This window comes from Diabrotica virgifera, chromosome 5 (genome assembly GCF_917563875.1).
Source record: "Diabrotica virgifera virgifera chromosome 5, PGI_DIABVI_V3a".
NCBI classification, from domain to species: domain Eukaryota; kingdom Metazoa; phylum Arthropoda; class Insecta; order Coleoptera; family Chrysomelidae; genus Diabrotica; species Diabrotica virgifera.
The window spans coordinates 261,557,701-261,578,746 of record NC_065447.1 but is presented as its reverse complement, the minus strand read 5'-3'; the positions used below and the strand labels follow the sequence as shown (position 1 = coordinate 261,578,746).

The window sequence follows — 21,046 nt, the reverse complement described above, 5'->3', positions numbered from 1 at the left end:
TTACCCTGTCCTGTAGTCCTTTTCCGGCAATCCTTCTTAAGATCTTCATTTCGTTGGTCTCCAGATGTCTTTGTAGTTTGCTTGTGACTGGTCTTGTTTCGTAAATATACATATTTAAATATATATTGGTACCTATTTATATTGGCAAATATACCTATTGAAAGTAGCATAATCTAGATAGTGTTTAACATACAGGAATTTTATCCACTGCAGACTGAAATCACCAATCCAAAAATTTAATCAAATTCACCATGACAAAAAAAAAACAATTAATTTCCTTTCCTGGACGTGCTGATCGCCAAAGAATTTACAGGATATACAACCAAAGTAGACAGAAAGCTAACCCACACTAAAAGGTACTTAAATTTCCACTTAAATCACAATGTAAAAATCAAAAAAGAAATCATCAAATCAATATAAAACAGAACCCAAAATAACTGTTCCAATGAAAAGGCATTTCAAAAAGAAAAAATTTAACCTGTTAAAAAAGGGTTTATTAAAAAATGGCCGTCCATTGTCATTTATAAACAAGGTATTCCACATGATAGAAGAAAGGAAACAACAAAACAACAAAGCAATCCAGCTACACCAAAAAAAATTGACAATAATACCAGATATAAAGGCCTTACCAGAAAAATTAAAACGGATAGGGAGTAAGTACAATACAGCAACATTTAAAACAACCAACATACTCAGATCTTGAGCAAATCATGGGAACACGATATTGATGTTCATTCAACTTGTTTGTAGACTTCAAACAGGCATACGATTTGGTCAAAATGAACAAACTATACTATATGTTGGCTGAATTTACAATACCACAAAAGCTAATAAGATTCATTAGAGCCACAATGGATGAAACTCAGGCATGTGTACGAATAGAAAACCACCGGACAGACTTTTTCAAAATTTTGCAGGGACTAAAGCAGGGAGATGGGCTGGCCCCAACATTGTTTAACCTGGTACTGGAATATGCGGCTGGAGTATTAGGCAAATGCAAACTGGACGAGGAAACCTACTGACCAACCGAACGGTTCAACTGGCCGCTTATGCCGATGATATTAGTATTATGAGTAGAACATCAACAGGAGCACAAGAAACATATGCAGAATTAAAAACACAAACAAAAATGCTAGGTCTGGAAATTAACACAGAAAAATCAAAAATAATGACTCAGACGAGAAGAAATATAGTCCCACAAAACACTATACATGAAGATGACATTGAAACGGTTGAAAAGTTTACATACCTGGGAGTAGAAATATATGCCGACGGATCAGAAGACGGAGAAATACGGAAGAGAATAACGCAGGCAAACAGAGCTTATTTTGCCCTCTCCCATATATTTCGGTCTAAAAGTGTCCACCGAAATACAAAGATGGAAATCTATAAAACTTTAATTCGACCAATAACATGCTATGGCAGTGAAGCCTGGGTCCTGAAAGAAACATGCAAAAACAAACTCCACACATTCGAAAGGAAAGTACTGAGGAGAATACTAGGACCTGTGAGGAAAAACGGAATCTTCAGAAGTCGATACAACAACCAACTTTATCAACTTTATAAGGAAGTACCCCTGTCAGACTTCATTAGAATACAAAGATTGCAATGAGCCGGACATGTGATAAGAATTGGAGAGGATAGGCTACCAAAAAGAGCACTGAATGCTAGAATGCACGGAAAGAGACCGGTTAGAAAGCCAAGAAAGCGCTGGGCACACACAGTAAACAGCGACGCACAAGCCCTTTAAGAGTCCGTGTATGGAGAAGAGCAACCACACACAAGCAAGGGTGGAGGCAAAAAATAAAGGCGGCCAAGGATCAATTTGGGCTGTAGTGCCGTAGAAGAAGAAGAAGAAAAAGAACAGACTCAGATCTATCCTGCCCAAAACCAAACCGAACAACACAGGAGAGGTCAAAGAACTGCATCTAAAAAACACCCTGTGAATGCAACAACTGTGTGGATTAACAAACACGAGACAGACATCAAAAAGAGTCAAAAAGTCAATAGTTTTAGTAGAACCCTATATAGTATTCTATATTTTTTTGATAAATTAAAAAATTGCAAATCGAAATAATATTCTAGGTTTGTTCCAACTTGATGTTTTGTAGCATTCTGGAATCCTGCGTGTATGGGTAGATGAACGATGAATTAGGCATGTCCAGTTCTGAATAGTTTTGGAATTGGATGCCAGATGAAACGCTTGTAACGCTCGTCATTGGGGAAATCACTATCGCCTTCGATATCACTCATTTTAAAAAATTAATTAAAGTCGTTGTCGTAATCTAAAATTTACAGCAACTTAGATATTTTAGAATATATTTATCCAAACATAATCTACAAATGGATTTTGTCTGTTTTGCGCATGTCCGAAATATCAGCTCTTCAAAAATTCGTGAATCGATTTGACTGTATCGGGTGTCCTAATAAGAATGGCTCTCGGCTATATCTCAAGTACCGTTTATGGTACAGCTTTGAGAAAAAAATATTTATAACAAAAGCTGCCTCGGGAAAATCCTGGAAATTATTTTTATAATTGTAGGTGCACCGCTAGAGGGCGTAATTGAAAATCAAAAATTAAAAAATCAAAATTTCACAAAATTTAACTAATGAAAGGGCACTGGAAATCCAATAATCATATTCTTCATAAAATTCTGCGCATATTTGATTGCACAAGTCTAAGTCTACCTTTGCAAATAAGAGATGGGGGTGAGTGGGAACCTTCTTATGAAAAAATGGCTGTAAAGTCCGGTTCTGCTAAATCGAATTTTTCATACTTGGTCTTGTTGAAAACGGCTCTTTTTCGTCAATGTAAGTGTCTTATTTTCGAAATAGCCTAATAAGTAATATGCAAGCTAGGGGGCGTTGATTAATTATTTTCAGAAATCTAGTTTTCTTTGGAAAATATTAAATACAAGTATGCATTTTTATTCCTGTATAACAAAATTAGACCAAATTGTCGATACGTTTTTTATATCTCGAGATATCTTAAGAAATGTGTAAATTTTAAACATAACTGTTACTGTCACCGGTAAACGAGTTTAAGGAAAAGTAGTGTGCTATGGCAAAAACAAATAAACATTTTCCAGATGAAACATATATAATTAATTAAAAAAACAAGACAAACAACAATATAAAATATAACAAAGAAATAAAAGCAACTACTTACTTAGTGACGACTTAAAATGTTCAAATTGTTGCTCATCATTTTCGATGATCTTTCAAGAGTAGATTGAACAGCAGTCTTAATTTCTGCTTTCGCAATGCTTTGAATGGCGTTTCGTATTCTCTAGATTCTAGATCATGTTTTCTCAAGTAGTGGGCCTAGCAGCAAAAACAAGGTCTTTTATCGGTCCCAATAAATAAAAGTCTAGAACAGTAAAATCTGTAGCTATTCAATCTACTCTTGAAAGAGTAAATGCTTGCATCGAAAATGATGGGCAACAATTTGAACATTTAGGCAGTCACTAAGACTAAGTAAGTAGTTGCTTTTATTTCTTTGATTAACTATTTATATTTTATTTTTTGTCATATTTTATAGTGTTTGTCTTATTGTTGTTTTAATTAATTATATATGTTTAAATCTGGAAAATGTTTATTTGTTTTTTCCATAGCACACTACTTTTCCTTAACCTCGTTTAGCGTTGAAAGTAACAGTTATGTTTAAAATTTAAAATAACATTTATGTTTAACATTTCTTAAGATATCTCCAGATAGAAAAAAGGTATCGACATGCGGGTCCAGTATTATGTTGCTAATTTGGTCTAATTTTTAAATACAAGATTAAAAATGCATACTTGTATTTAATATTTTCCAAAGAAAACTAGATTTATGAAAATAATTAAATAACGCCTCCTAGCTTGCATATTAGGCTATTTCGAAAATAAGACACATTGACGAAAAAGAGATGTTTTCAACAAGACCAAGTATGCAAAATTCGATTTAGCAGAACCGGACTTACAGCCATTTTTGCATAAGAAGTTTCCCACTCACCCCCACCTCTCATTTGCAAAGGTAGACTTAAACTTGTGAAATCAAATATGCGCAGAATTTTATGAAGAATACGATGATTGGATTTCCAGTGACCTTTCATTAGGTAAATTTTGTAAAACTTTGATTTTTTAATTTTTGTTATTCAATTACGCCCTCTAGCGGTGGACCTACAATTATGAAAATAATTTCCAGGCTTTCACCGAGGCAACTTTTGTTATAAATATTGTTTTCTCAAATCTGTACTATAAACGGTTCCTGAGATATGGCCGAGAGCCATTCTTATTGGGACACCCGGTACATAAACGGTTCCGAAAACAGTAATTTTCTAGTTGGAACGTATTTTGGATCATTCTGTAAATCGTATAAATCTAGTTGGAAGTCATATAATGTAGTGCGCATGCGTTGAATCGTTACTACATGGTTTTTTATCGAGTTGGAACAAACCTGCTATAATTAACAACCAAATACGTTAATACAGTTATTATTGTATAAGACCTTCCTCCATTTCTTTAATTTTTAATGTTATAGGAAACAGGATATTGTACATATCTGCTCTTATCTTCCATCAACCGATTAAACTAAGTACAACATTGCTTTTTCAACACCTCTTGGTGTGGAAGGCTCTCTTCTTCTTCTTTTTTTATTTCCTTGCAACGAGCCTTCAGCATATACCTATATCTTCCATCAGCTAATAAAACGCACTCTCACCACAAATTTAATTCAATTTAATTGTAGAGTCAAGTCTTGATCGCAGGTGGCTGCGACTTTCAATTAAGCTCAAAAGTGTCGAGTAAGCCGTGATTAGCGAGCGCGTTATACCTCGGTGTCATCTTCACTTGCTACTAAGTGGCAAGTGAGGATTTTTACCGGACTCTTCTTCTTCTTTTTTATGGTAAGCTGGGTAAATATAGTCTTTATTGGCCAGGAATAAATTGAAATTTAAAGCAGCGATAGCAGGATGCACTTATTTAAAGAATTTTTTAACGTATTAATTCGTGAATAGAAATGGCATCGATACATTGCATATATCGATATTCTTTAAAAATGTATCCATTATTTTATATCGATACTCAACTTTCGATATATTGACACATTATATCGATATTTGCGTTACAAGTGGCGCATTTGTTATTATAAATATTTTTGTCACTTATTTTACAACATTAAATGTTGAATCCTTGAATTATTCATGTCGTCTGTCTCTCCGTCCGTAAACAAAACATGCGCTAATATGGCGAATTCATAAAAAATTGTAAAACAATCACAGAAAATAATTGCCGAATCATATTATTAGAAGTGACTGTGGAAGAAAACAAGAAATACTGTACTGATAGTATTTAAAATTGCGCAGGAAATACATAAAAATCAGCACAATTAACACTACTAGACAACTAAATAACTACCAATTTATCAACAATTTTTATTAATACTTACAGTTGTAGATGGCCAGGAAATCTATCTGAAAAAAGAATAAAAAATTAGTAAAGGTATAATAAGTTCAATCAGTATTTATACTAAGTGACACAAAAATCAGAATACCCAATATAAATTGTTATTTTGTGTACAATTGAAGAATGAGTGCAAAGCAAAATAAACAAAATATTAAAATTCCAATTAATAAGTGCTCCAACAGTAAGGGATAAATCCGGATTTAAAAATGAATCCAAACAGAAACAAAACTAAAAATATATTAAACCAGATGAAGAGTACAGGGAAAAACAAGGAATGTCACATTTTATAAATATTGAGATAAACACCAATAAAGGTTTAATTCTTATGATATCAAAAACTTACTTAGGAGATTCTTAGCAGAATTCTAGTAATTATTGGTCTATAATCTTAATATAATATTAATCTATATTAAGTAATTAATTTAATAATGCACCAAAAACCTGCTAACATTCCTTATCTTTGTCCAGTGGCGTGCGGACAATCCCGGTCCTTCGTCTGGAAACAAATTCTTAAAAAATTTATATAGACTGATCTTTCTGTTTATTGTTCTTAATCGATAGTAGAGTCGATAGTATTCAGTTTTTGCTTTCTCATGGCGAGAAAAGCCAAAATTCATGAAAAAGCGACATTCCTTGTTTTTTCCCTATACTTTTCAGATGTTACTTCTGCTTTATTACAACTCCCAGCTGAAAGATATGACCAAGTATTCTTCAACAGACTGCAGCTAGATCATAAACAATTCACATATGGATACATCATCTGATCACTAAGGATGCTCAGCCGATTTGTCACAACTACTGTCAAATACCAATTTCAGCGGAATACCGGGTGTCCACTTATATTTTCCCCCATTTTAACTGCCTATAACTTCTAAACGGCTTAAGATAGAAACATGCGGTTTTCGTTGAAATATTTTATGCTAGTAAAAGTTTTGTCTGAATGGATTGAATTTTTTATATCGCTTTCAAATACGATAAAAAAATGGCGGATTTTTGAAAAAAAACGTTGTTGACTTTTTTTTAATGGAACACCCAGTATATTTTTCTGTAAATTGAAAGAAATGTCGTTCACCTATCGAGCGATATAAGTTTTTCAAAATCGGTTGTCAAATCACTGAGTAATTAATTTTTAAAATAAGAGGTGCAACTTGGATATCACATACCTAAAAATAACATAACTAAGCAAAATGATATTGTTATGCGATTTACAAATTACATCTATCATTTTAAAAATTAATTGCACAGTCATTTGACAACCGATTTTAAAATTTTTTATATCGCTGGATAGGCAAATGACCGTTTTTTCAAGATACAAAAAAATATACTGGCTGTTTTAATAAAAAGAGTCAACAAAGTTTTTTTTTTTCAAAAGTCCGCCATTTTTTTATTTGAAACCGATACAAAAAATGGTCATTTACCTAAAAACTTGAAAAAACTGCCATTTACCTATCCAGCGATATAAAAATTTTTAAAATCGGTTGTCAAATGACTGAATAATTAATTTTTAAAATAAGAGATGCAATGTGGAAATCGTCTAACATAATATCAATTTGCTAAGTTATGTTATTTAGGTATGTGATATCCACGTTGCATCTCTCATTTTAAAAATTAATTACTCAATGATTTGACAACCGATTTTGAAAAACTTTATATCGATGGATAGGTGAATGACCTTTTTTTCAATTTACGAAAAAATATACTGGGTGTTTCATAAAAAAAAGTCAACAACGTTTCTTTCAAAAATCCGCCATTTTTTTTCGTATTTGAAGGTGATATAAAAAATTCAATCCATTGAGACCAAACTTTTACTAAAATAAAACATTTCATCGAAAACCGCATATTTGTCTCTTGAGCCGTTTAGAAGTTATATGCAGTTAAAATGGGGGAAAGTATAAGTGGACAGCCGGTATATAACGATAAACTGTCTAGTGTACTCAACAGCAAGATCGACAACAAAAATACATGACAATGAGAAAGAACCTTTAATAGAACTAACTTAATAATCCTAGTAGCCTTGAGCTACGGGTGTTATGATGGTACTTCGTCTTTTTATTGATTTGCCTCTCCATGATGAATGTTGACTATCATCATGGCAAACTTCATCTCATCTGCAGCAGCGTGGAAAAGCTTCACAGATGTTGTGTTGAACCAGGTTCTGAGGATCTTTAATCAGGATTCTTCTTCCTGGACCTAGTAGTCCAAATATTTTTCCATGAAGGATGGCTTGTAGGAGAGCATATCTGGATTCATTCGCATAATGTGTCAGAAAAATTCTAACTTTCGAGATTTGATGGTGGTCGGTACCTCTCGGTTCTTCTTCGTTTAGGGCCTTTTCATTTATCTACGGAATTTTAAGTATTCTACAATATAGGCATACCTCTTCTCCTTCTTCTTCTTCTTCTTCTTCTTCTTCGTCTTCTTCTTCTTCTTGAAGTGCCATTTACGTCTCTCTAGAGACGGCTGCTCTGAAAAGTTCATTTGATGTACATTCATCCCATTATCTCACGTTGTGCACCCACGATATTCTACGTCTCCGTATGCTTCTTTATAGCCACATCTCAAATGTTTCCTATTTTCTGCACGTTATAGATATTATACATATCTTCGTTCAAGGTCCACGATTCAACACCATATAAAAGGACAGAGAAGACGTAGCATCGCTCGCAGCATTCTTACTTTTATGCCAAGAGAGAGGTGTGGCTCTTGAATTTTAGGCGAAGTTTTGTTTTGTTGTTTTTTAAGGTTGGGTTAGGAAAATAAGTAACGCAACTGAGATTAGAGTTTTGTTGGAGATTATTCCTAGCTATTCGGGTAATAAATCAGAAAATTTAAGCTCATTTATTCATGGAAAAGATAGCTTATGAGATTCCAGCCAAGGAAAATAAAATACGAGCTACAAAAAACAGGTAAAAGATACAGCAATTTAAAAGGAATGGACATAACTAACTAAAAGAAATGAACACATTTAGAAATTAATGAGATGAAACTAATTTTATACCACTAACTTCGTAACACAATCAGTCCTAGTATTTAGTTCGATGTTCAAGGTGGCTATGGCTCTTAAATAATGGATTATATACGCTATTAATTTGATGTTCGTTAAACGAAATAAACGTTTTAACGATTTGACTGCATTTCTTAATCTGTTTTTCCCATTGTTAACATTTATTTTTAGCCTTTTTTTGGTGCTCTCCTTATTTAAACCACCTGAGCTTACTATATTGGTAAAAACAATATTACCCAATGTAACAGTAACTTCCGTAACGAATCGGCAGAGTGCCACATTCCAAGACCAAGATACACCTTTAATTTATAGACTGCTACAGCTTTTTATGGCCATAAAAACTGGGTCAGAAGTGCTTATTTTTAGTTCCAGAGGTACCTGCGTCATAAATTCATCCGTTTTATGTTTCAATTGTTTTCTAATTGAAAAAGTTTGACATCACGCTTAATTGCTTTTTACAGTAATTAGTGGTAATGAGTTGGGCAGCACCACGAGTTAAAGTAACTGTATGTACCTGATGGCATCGGCATCGCGAGTATTTCGATTGTTGCCATGTTCGACCTACGTACTTGTTGTTCTGTATGGTTTATCTAAGTTATCATAATTTGATGCTTTGATTTGGATAACATTTAAAAAATAAAATAAGCATTTGAACAGCTTCTGAAAGACAGAGGAATTAATTTTAAAGCTTAGGATCGTCACCTTCTAGTAACCTGTCGAATCGAAAGATCCCTTTTTTGGTATCCATCATAATAATAAATGACAGTCTCCCGTTTTATACCGCTAACGCGGTTTTGGAATTACAGCAGGGTAGTCTGCTTTACCCAGGAATTACGGTATAAAAAAAGGTAACAGAGCCAGTGCTACGCTTCAGCTGCCTATTATGAACCCTGGTTTTACCCAAGGTGCTCTTTCATTCAGGCTGAGTCGACATGGGGCCTGTAGACTTTTGGAAATATCTACTCTCCGTTTCAAAATGTTAGAATCACTATGGTCGTCTATTGCAAGCGGGTTTGACAGTCTGTAAATTATCATAAATAAATCCTCCAGGTATTATTCCACATCAGTTAACATCGATAATCCTCTAGCTAGAAGCACCTGCCAATACTATCTACCTTTCCGGCAGCTGCTGTGAAGAGCGGCACAGTTGTCAAGCGAATTCTCATTTAGCTTTAGCATAGATCCTTGTATACTGCATCGCATCTATTGCAACCGGTTAAAAAAAATATTTTTGGAAAAATCTCTTCAAACTTGCATAATGTCTGTGTTTGAGCGACCCTGACAAGTATACAGGTCATTGTCTACGTCGAAAATCGGCAACTCTTCTGACAGATGCTGGAGCTGGAGAGAGTATAAAAACATTGAAGCGGCATGATGGATGGAAGAGTGCGTCGGTAGCTTAAAGATATATAGAGGGTCGCATATCTTTAACAAATGAAGTTTTAGACATTACAGGAGGTATGCCTACTAGATCGCTTTTCTTTACATACAATTAACCCTGGAAGCTCATGGGTGTGAGATATCCATCGAGATACTTAACTGAATGTAGCATGCTTAATCGCATTTCAATGGTAATGCCGCTTCACGCAAAGTCAGTCTGTAGTCTACCAAGGACGTGTGTGTGGTTGCGGTCTCATTTGAGTAATATCTCCAATCACGAAAACTTATTGAATACAGGCTAGGGTATGTAGCACCCATGTGTGAGGTTTGCGATCAAGTGTGTCTTCAAGTTAAAGACCTACCAACACAACATCCGACAAGATTAGTAAAGCAGCTAGGTGTCTTCAAAGAAAGAGATAAAAAAATACAAAATATGTATACTGGGCTAGCCATAAAGCATTCTGCATGGAGCATAGAGCTAAACTGTGTTATGAATGTAGTCACCAAAATGGGTGAAATTGAAATACCTGACTAAGAGTGAATATGAGCTCTGTAATCAAAAGGTGTTACCTTTTAGTTAGAAAAACCGTTTTGTTGTTAAACTAAGTTTAAATATTTTGAATTATGTTTCTGGTTTTTCAGAAAATATTTTTTAATTATTTTTATATATTTTTCTTTTGTATTACTACAACTAACAGAGAGAAAATAAAATGAATTATTTAATCCTTCTTGTGTTTTCAATAGTGATTAGACAGTCTCTGGAAATCATAAAATGTTTACTTTTTTTATTTCTTCACAAAAAATCATTGGGTATCTGATACCCATGTGTGCGGATTATATTAACAAAATAGGCGTGATCTTCCAGGGTTAATATTCAGACTATGAAACATGAAGCTATTAGCATGTATTATATATCCCTCCCAGATCAGAAAACAGTTCTACACCTCTATCACCCACACAGTGATTTTTTATGGTACTTCCACATACTTTAACAACTTCCAATTATTCTAATATAACTGATAACTTTAAATAAACATACAACTGCTTTTCTAAGCCCTAGATATCACATATAAAGGTTTGATAACGTTTATTAAATTTTCCGTATTACATATGTATAATGTGGTTTGCCTACTCCTTTCATTACAGTATTTTAACATTTACATCAAGTCTACTTCCATTTTAATAGACTATTTACCACAGTGGGAACGACTGTTTTTATTGTTATTAATTTAACAAATTTTACAATAAATACTACAAAACAACAAGGAAATTATAACTTCCTGTGGAAACGTCATTCCTGTCATGTCACCATTCAGAACTTCCGTTATCAAAATCACTTGCTTCCATACAGCCATGATGTGAACTTGTCAGATTGAGCTCATTGGTACCTCGGGCGTAAAACATTGGATATTTTATGCATCCATGTTATAAATCACATCTTCTTCATATGTTCCTATGACGGATCAATTGTAAAGGGTTTTTACCCAAATATTTTTACTTTGGTAGTTAGCATGTAGATTATAAGTGAGTATAATCTATAACTTTTTATAACCTTAGTCAACATTTTAAATAATTTGCATCATTTTATCTGGTTGTACACATTTTAGGATTGCACTGATGATGATCGGTCAACCTATCGAAAACTAGTTATGTCTTTGATGTAGCCCTGTATAGGGATTTTAACAAATATACCTTTTATAAAGGATTTTATGTTTTTGTAATGGTATACAGCCAACTACAGGAAATTTTTCCTCGTGGATTTTTAAAGAATCAAATGTATGACAAAATCTAAATACCCACTACGATGTAAAATCGAAATTGGTGGGAAAATAATAAAGCAGAAAACAAGGTTTAGATATTTGGGAATACTATATAACTAGTTAAGGAGATGTTGAAGAAGAAGTAGGACAACAAAGCTTAAAAGCAAGTAAAGCGGCGGGATCTCTTAATGACACAATCTGGAAGAACAAACACATAAGGCAGGACACAAAAGCAAGAATATATAAAGCAGCAATTAGACCTATACTGACATACAAAGCGGAGACAAGACCTGACACATCAAAAATGAGACGACCAGTAGAAACAAAAGAGAGATGGAAATACTTCGACCAATAGCAGGGAAAACTCTGTTGGATAGGGAGAGAAGCGAAAACATAAAAGCTTGCAATGTAGAAGACATAAATGGATTGGTGACAAAACGGAAACAGGAGTGGAACGAACATATTAATAGAATGGCATAGGATAGGATAGTACGAATACCACGAGATAAGTCACCAAATGGACGAATAAAGATGGAAGAATTATTGGCAGACCAAGAAAAAGATGGTTCGATAATTTAAACAAACTAGGAGGCTAATATTGAAGAAGAAACAGGCTTTAAAACCTGCACACAAAAAGAAAAATAAGAAGAAGATAAGAACTAATCATTTTTTTGTCTTTGTACCTGGGCGTGCCATAAAGTGCACTTTATGCCTGCACGAGCATAATGTGTAGGTACTATTAAGCAGTTGGTAACTAAGCAATAAAACCATAATAATGTAGGCATTAGTATGACAAAAAAAAATTAATGAAAGACAAACAATGTGAAAAAATGTGCGAGAAAAAACATTTTTTATAGTGTTCGTTTAATTCAAAGTTACGTGTATCACGTCAACACAAAGTCACTAACAATTAACATTTTCTGTTCTCAACCGCTCTTAATAATTATTTCAGTCATTCTTTGCGATTCGTGTTAATCCAAAAGCACGAAATCGGATCTCTAATATACGGAACTGCCTTTTGTACCTGCAAATAAACAGCACTTTTAGCAATAATTATGAAACAATGGAGGGACTCATAAACGTTGCACATTTATCCATTCACTACGGGAATGGATAATGACGAAGACGAAGACGTTACTGTAACTGTACCAGTGAAAGTTCTCACGGCCTTGCCCTCTACAGAGGATCTTCCGGGTGATTTTATTAGATTGTTTTCCTTCGTCGAGTTGTTGATATTACATTTAACTGACGTAATAAACATGCTTTTTATACACTGAAAAAATGCTCCCAGTAAAGTGAACATTTTATTTTTTCTAGTACAAAGGTTCTTTTTTCTTTCTGGCCTTGGTTTGGAACCTCCACGTAATTGTAATAGTAGTAATGTGTAATACAGTATTACTAATTGCTGATAACGAGGATGACATACAAAGGCAGCTCCACACTTTCAATACCACAGCAAATAAACTTAATATGAGAATATCAGTAGAAAAAACTAAATGTACAGTGATAAGTAAAGAGCCGTGTAGATGCAAGTTAGAAATAGACGGCAAAATTGTAGAACAAGTAATGAAATTCAATTACCTAGGAGTAGAGATCACTAGTGACAGGAATATAAGAACAGAGATCACAACACAAGCAGCAAAAGCGGCAAGAGTAAGTGGTTGCCTCCAAGAAACCATATGGAGAAACAAATACCTGACCACGGAAAGCAAAATAAAAGACAACAGTAAGACCTCTCCTAACATATGCAGCGGAGACAAGGACCGATACAGGAAAGACGAAACAACAAATCAACAATATCGAAATGAAAGTATTACGATCAATAGCGGGCATATTATTAAGAGACAGACAAAGCAACAGAAGTATACGAGAACGATGCAAAATTCAAAATATGAACAGGTGGATAAAAACAAGAAAGAAAAACTGGAACGAACATGTAAACCGAATGGAACCAGATACATTAGCGAACATCTGTAAAAACAACAAGTCGTATATAGCAGAAGACTCGTTGGAAGGCCGCCGAAAAGGTGGAAAAACAATGTACAGTCAACAACAACTGAAACAGAATAAGAGGCAGACAAACAGGAGTAATACTAGTCGCACGAAGAAAAAGAAGAAGAGTAATGTGTAATGTGTATGTTGAATAAATGTCTCGTTACTTAGTAAAGTCAACTTCATTGTATTTACAAAGAGACGCTTATGGAATCCGAACATCTGCGGTTCCTCAGGTGAGACAAAAAGATCTACTCTATGAGACCCTGATTATTTTACTAAAAATAAAACCAATAGTAAAACATTCGTAGTAAAACAAACCTACCCTTACTCTAAATTTATTAACATAAAACAAATAGATTGAACTGACTTTCTGGGATTGAGATTTTCTAAAAATAAAGCATCTACCCCAAAGAACAAATAAATGGAACTCTATTACACGTGCTATAGTCTATAGGCTTGAGAACTTCCAAAATCATAGAAAAAATCTAGAGTAACAGCCTTGTTAACATAAGGGAAGGACCCAGAAAATCGCAGTAGCTACAGACTTTTCTACAGACATTTCCATGCGAGAGACTCATTGTTTTGTTGTATTATTTTTTGGATTAGTTTTAAACAGTTGTTTGGTCAGATCTAGTCCTCCATGCTTTATGAATTCATTTAGTATTCTGCCCTATCCTTGCAATTTTCTATTTTTTAATTTCCTAATGCTTCTTTTACATCTCTATGTACTCAGAGTGTTGGTGGTTCATCATCGTCACCTTTAGCAAATAGAGATCGAAAGTATTCTGCCCATGTTTCCTTCTGAATGTGTTTCATGTTTATTAGTTCATTTAGTCATCTCTATTTTTTATTTTCTGATCATTTTCCATATATCTTCATGTGTTCTATAGAAATCGTCCCCACTTTTACATCTGTTTTGAAAAGCTTTACCAGTGTTCCCTTTTTTATTTGGCTCATTAAAGTATTCGTCTCATTTCCGATTCGTTTATAGTGTTTGCAGGCCTGTTGTGTTTGTTGTGTTTTTGTGATTGTAAAAAGCTTTCTTATTTTCTTCACATTTTATCTTTTTACTATCCTTGACTTTTTACTTTTCTTGACTTCCTCTCTAACCCATGGGGCTTTATTTGTTTATATGTTAGTGTTCGTTACTTTCCTCTCTCTCTTTCAGGCAGAATCAAGTGATTTTGTTGCCGAACTAGTTATGTTATCCTATCTCGTTGTTTAAACAAATGTCGCTATTGTGTCTATTAGCAAATTATTTAGTTTTATTTTGCTTACTACAAAGCCATTCTGATGATTCCAAGAGGAAGAAACGTACTTAAAAAGATGCTGGGGGTATCTGAATAAATTTAATCTTAAGCTGTATTTCATTACCTTGTTATACTCAGATTTTCAGTACTAGGAAGTAAAAATTCATTGGATTTTTAACTAGATAGATAGACGGGCCGTGAAATGTAATTGTAGATTCCCCCATCTCCATCGTTTATCGCTACGTTTACAAATTGTAGAAGGCTCAGACTTCAGGTTGTTACCAAAATTTTCCTTTCCGGCGTAAGAGATCCACAGTGCTTCTGTTTTTTAAATTTTACATTGTTTAATTATTTTATTTTTGAGTTTTCCTAGTTTCCCCCGATTTTATAGTTTTCTAATATTTTATTCTCAGCAGTCTTCTCTGATACTCTTTTGCTTTAAAAAGGTTCTGTGGATTCCGTATTTAGTCATTCGACTCTGATTTTTGTTTGTGTTAGTGCCGCTCTGTTGGGTCTGAAGTATTCCATGATTATTCTTATTTTACATAATAGTAGCACATAACCTAAGAAGAACTTTTAGGTAATAATGGATTATGACAGGATTGTTGACCTCACCTATTTTATTCAAAATTTTTATTGACAATAGTCTGAATCAGTGGAATAAAAAATCTAACCCAATGGAAGCAAAGTTAAAAATTCAGTTTTTAGTATTTTTTGCAGACTTTAAAGTGGTTTTAGCGGAAGATAATAAAACGAGTATCATTGAAATGTCCATTTAGCACTCCAATTTATAGTATATTAATAAAAATATTAGCGAGCTAAAAATACTAGTAGGTACTAAAAAAATCAATCAGTTTTTCAACATCAATTATCGTGTCAAAACCACACGTTATTTATGATATTAATAACGATTTAAGAAAACTTCGTAATGAAATTATCCCTTTGCCTATAATTATTAAGGACTACAAGCTGAAATACCAGTTTTATGACCTAGGGGTAGAAAAATATGACATTACCATATTGTGAGGCGTTGCTGGCAAAATTACTCGAATCGATTAGACCAGCGTTAATGCATTAATAAATAACAGCCATTACTTGGTCATAAAATCATGTCGAAAAGTGATATCCACCTTTTAAGTAACACCGTGCATACTAATATGAGATGAGCCTGGAATAAACCACTACCTAAGTGGCGTGGGATTCTGCACGCCATTCATTAGTTTTAGGAAAATTGCGTGGGTGTGTGCAGTATGCTAAAAGTAAATTACATACATGATGCTCATTACACGAATAAGTTACTATTCTAACGGAACTATGACACATTTAATATTAGTAAAAACAACAAAACTTTTTAATGTAAAACTTCTTTATGCAATATATTATAACACCGGAGTGATTCCCACAGACTGGCTCAAGTCCATCTAAACAAAATGCTAGACAGAATATTGATCTATTAGTCTAATGAGCCACACTCTTAAGATTTTCCTATATTTTGAAATATGAGAATGGAAATATGTTAATTACCATTTAATAAATGCATAACGTATCTTCACATATACCTATGTGTGGCACATTCGTGCAAATATTATAATAATTATTGTGCATTTAATGGTAGAAGCATATAATTTGGACCACATATACTACACCTATTATGGTTCAAATTTCGATATAAGGCCATCTCAGATTTTGCCTTTTACAAAAATGACGGGCATTAAAAATGGCGACTATACATATGTGACTAATAGCACGATAACTTTTGAACGAAAAGTCCTATTTCAGCCAAATTTGGCATCAAGGTTCTTTTTTTGGTGGCTAATATCGAGGTCTTGAACCGGAAGAATCGATTTACCAGAAGTTGTGTTTTTACTGTTTTTTATGTAAAAAATGTTTTTTTTTCAATTCTTTCACCCCGTATTTATTTATTTTTCAAAAAGGTAGTACCGCCATTGAAAAGAGTGTAAAAATATTTTTAAGAAATATTTTAAACTTTTTAGTTATGTTAATTACCATTTAACAAATGCATAACGTACCTTCACATGTACCTATGTGCGGCAGATTCATTTTGAATGCCCGCCATTTTTGTAAAAGACAAAATCTGAGATGGCCTCATATCTAAATTTGAATCTTTATATGTGTAGTGTGTGTGCTTCAAATTATATGCTTCTACCATTAAATACACAATAATTCTTATATTATTCGCGCACGAATCTGCCGCACATATGTAGGTTCATAGGTATATGTGAAGATACGTTATGCATTTATTAATTGGTAATTAACATAACTAAAGAGTACAAAATATTTCCTAAAAAATATTTTTACGCTCTTTTCAACGCCGGTATTACATTTTTGAAAAATAAATATATACAGGGTGAAAGGCTTGAAAAACAAACAACATATTTTTGAACATATTGCTTGAAAGACAAACAACATATTTTTTACAAAAAAAAATCAGGACATACACAACTTCTGGTAAACCGATTCTTCCGGTTCAAGACCTTGGTCTTACAAATCAAAAAAAGGAGCTTTATACCAAATTTGGTTAAAATCGGACTTTTCGATCAAAAGTTATCGTGCCATTAGTCACATATGTATAGTCGCCATTTTGAACGCACACCATTTTTGTAAAAGGGAAAATCTGAGATAGCCTCATATCGAAATTTGAACTTCTGTATGCGTAGTATATTTGGTCCAAATTATGTGTTTCTACTATTAAATGCACAATTATTTTTATAATATTTGCACAAATCTTCCGAACATAGTTACATGTGAAGATAAGTTATGCATTTATTAAATGGTAATTAACATAACTTAAAAGTTCAAAATATTTCCTAAAAAATATTTTTACGCTCTTTTGAACGCCTGCATTACCTTTTTGAAAAATTAATATATAAAGGGTGAAAGAATTGACAAAACAATAACATATTTTTATATAAAAAATCAGGAAAAACTCAACTTCTGGTAAACCGATTCTTCCGGTTCAAGAGCGTGATCTTATACACCAAAAAAAGAACCCATAACCAAATTTTGTTTAAATCGGACTTTTCTTTCAAAAGTTATCGTGCTATTAGTCACATATGTATCGTCGCCATTTTGAATGCCCGCCATTTTTTTAAAGGGTAAAATCTGAGATGACCTCATGTCTAATTCTGAACCTTTATATGTGTAGTATAGGTAGTCCAAATTATATGCTTCTATCATTAAATGCACAATTCTTATAATAATTGCACGAATCTGCCGAACTACAGGACAATAATTATTCCATATTGCAGAGGATTGAGAAGGCCTTCGCAATGGTGATCGTCAAGGTTGCCAAGTATTAGAAATGGATGAAGATTTCAATCAGAGTGACACTAGAGGAACACATAAATTCCTGAAACATCTCAGAGAGAAATATAAACCACGCACTAATGATTTTAGACAAAGTGAAGTTATATCAGTGACTATACATCAATAAAAATACTTTCGAAGATCTGCTAACAATGCAAATACAAACGACCAGAACTAATGCAGTAGCGGGTTTTGAGATAAGAAAAAATTAGATAGGTTCAATATCCAATTATATTCTTTTAATTTTTCTTTTCCTTTTTCTTTTTTTTTTTGTGTAGACATGACTGTCTGTTTTTCAATGTGCCCCCATAAGTTGTCGTTTCATCGTTTTCGTAATCTACCCACTCTTCTTTTATGATCCTTCCATTTTACTGTTCTATTTTCTAACCCAGTCTTTGATGTTTTACTTCTTGCCTCTTCGTCGTATATCTGTACTTCTAGCTCTGGTGTCTCCCATAGTGTCTTACCATCTATTTTTGTAAGACTTTTCATCTCTACTCTTTCTACTATTCTTTTTGTTCTCTCTGCCCGCGTATGTGATTATTAGTCTGATGACTATTTTGTAAATCCTGCCTTTTATTTCTTTCACGATATTTTTATTTCTCCATATTGTTTCATTCAGGCAACCTGCGGCTCTGATTGCTCTATTCACTTGATCTTCCACTTCTGTTTCGAGCTTTCCGTAGCTAGATAGTGTGATACCAAGCTATTTAAACTTCATCACTTGTTCCATTATCTGACCCTTCAACTCTAATTTACATCTAAGTCTTTAAATTTTTGATAATAATAATAATATTTACACTTTATAACAAGATTCAATTTTAATTTGAATAAAATTCTTGCGTACATATACCAAGAAACTGATTATTTCAAATGATACTCAATATCATATCAAAAACAACAGGAAGTTATCTAAAGTACTTCCTGAGCGACATTTTAAATATCTCTTAAATATATCTCGCAGTTGATTTAAATTTGAATACATTTACATCTGTTAAAAGGAACTACCTATTACAAAGCTGACACAGGTTGTGACTATTAACCGTAAGAGGTTAATGTGCACTCTCACTTTTTATTATTGCTCTTGATGGAGATGCAAAATAATTCTAGGTCACTGCCAAGTTCACTTTCACGCACAAGTGCCAGCTTCTTATATCATACTCTTCCTTTGTGTCTGTTTATGTAACAGTTTAGACGTAATAGATTGTTTATATTAAGATATTATAGGTGGTTAGAAAGGTTAAATATTGATAGAAAGTAATGAGATGCCGGAAGAATTAATTTGTACAAAAATAATTAAAATATGCGAAAATCAGTATTTATGCAAGGCAGATCAATAACAAAACAAAAGTTATAAAAGCTTTTGTAGACTATGAAAATGCGTTCGATAGTGTGGAGATATGGGTGATCGAAAAAGCCCTAAATAACAGGCAAAAATACTACAGGTACAGGCAAATCTTACATAACATCTATAAAACAGCAACTATGACAGTCGAATGGGAAAATAAAACAACCCAAACAAATTCCATAGCAATTCGTAGAAGCGTAAGACAAGGAGATGTAATATACCCAAAACTCTTTACCTCAGCTCTGGAAGACGTGTCTTTAAAAAAAAGACGTCTTTTAAACACGAATCATGACATATACAAATGACAGAATAAAATATACATATAAATAACGGAAATATTGAAGTTGTTGACGAATATAATTTACCTCAGCCATATAATCAAAGCTAATAAAGAGAACCAATAAAGAAGAATTAGATTGACGTGGGCAGCCTTTGAAAAGTTAAAATGGATACTAAAAACCACAAAGATACAACAGTACCTACCTAAAAACCCGTGTATTTGATCAATGCATCCTTGGACAATGCATCCAGAGACATGGACATTAACAAATACTAACGTAAACCAAACAGAGATATGAAAAATGAATAACCATTTTCAATTTCGTTGTCACACGAAACTACAGCCGCATCATATTCTAGTTCAATCAGAGAATGCAGCAAGCACCTCTACCGGTTTCGAAACTTATTAGTCTCTCATCAGGAGGCACATATGTTGCTCTCTCTGACCCAACCAGGACAAACCCCAGCGTGCAGTTACGGATTGCAACGAACGAAATGGCAGGGATGCCCTAGCGGCAACTGCTAGCAAAACACTAAGTTTTCAATCTAATAGCACATAAAATAATATTAAAAATATTACTCTACATCCCACCAGACTGAAAACAATGGGAACCTTCTCTGGTTATACCTCCGAGGCTTCTAAAATTTGCAAACCATAACGGATGCTGAGACTAAAGAAGATGAGAGAATTTTACAATTTATAATTCACGTCCCATCTGCTCAGCGCGGTAAAGTTCCAACGAGAATGGTTCCCTTCGTACTCCAATCAGAGTAAACATGTAAGATAGAGATACTTCAAAGAAAAATGGAAAAATCCATGTTGGGAATAAAAATGCAAAACAGAAAATCAAACAAATGGATAAGAGAGAAAACAAAAGTAAAAAATATAATCGAACATAATAGGGTTAAAGAGGAGATTTGCTGGCCACAACGCGAGACAGGAAGATAAAAGATGGAATTCTGAAATATAAAACTAGAGACTGTTGACAGGAAGAAAAGAAAGTGGAAGACCTCAAATGCGATGGAAGTACGATATTGTAAAACTCCAGGGACTCACTAGACAAGCGCAGCCAAGGACAGACAGATATGGAAAGATTTAGGAAAGGCCTGTGTCTAAAGTGGGATAGAAATGGGTTAAAAAAATTAATATTAGATCTAATTTTCATAAACAGTAAAGATTATGGGCAGACTATTTCCGATCTCTATTTGCCAAAGGCGACGATAATGAACCACCAACACCTGAAGTTATGACAAACGAA

The 21,046-nt window shown here is 33.6% G+C and overlaps 1 protein-coding gene across 2 annotated transcripts in view; it reads right to left on the bottom strand.

Annotated features, from left to right (window-relative positions):
* Positions 1 to 21,046, bottom strand: part of LOC114329670 (uncharacterized) — a 634,276-nt gene that overhangs the window by 275,697 nt on the left and 337,533 nt on the right. For both annotated transcript variants that reach the window (XM_028278866.2, XM_028278860.2), the window contains one exon: positions 5,428 to 5,452. The gene's annotated coding sequence lies outside the window, so the exon portion shown is untranslated. The remainder of the gene's footprint in view (positions 1 to 5,427; positions 5,453 to 21,046) is intronic.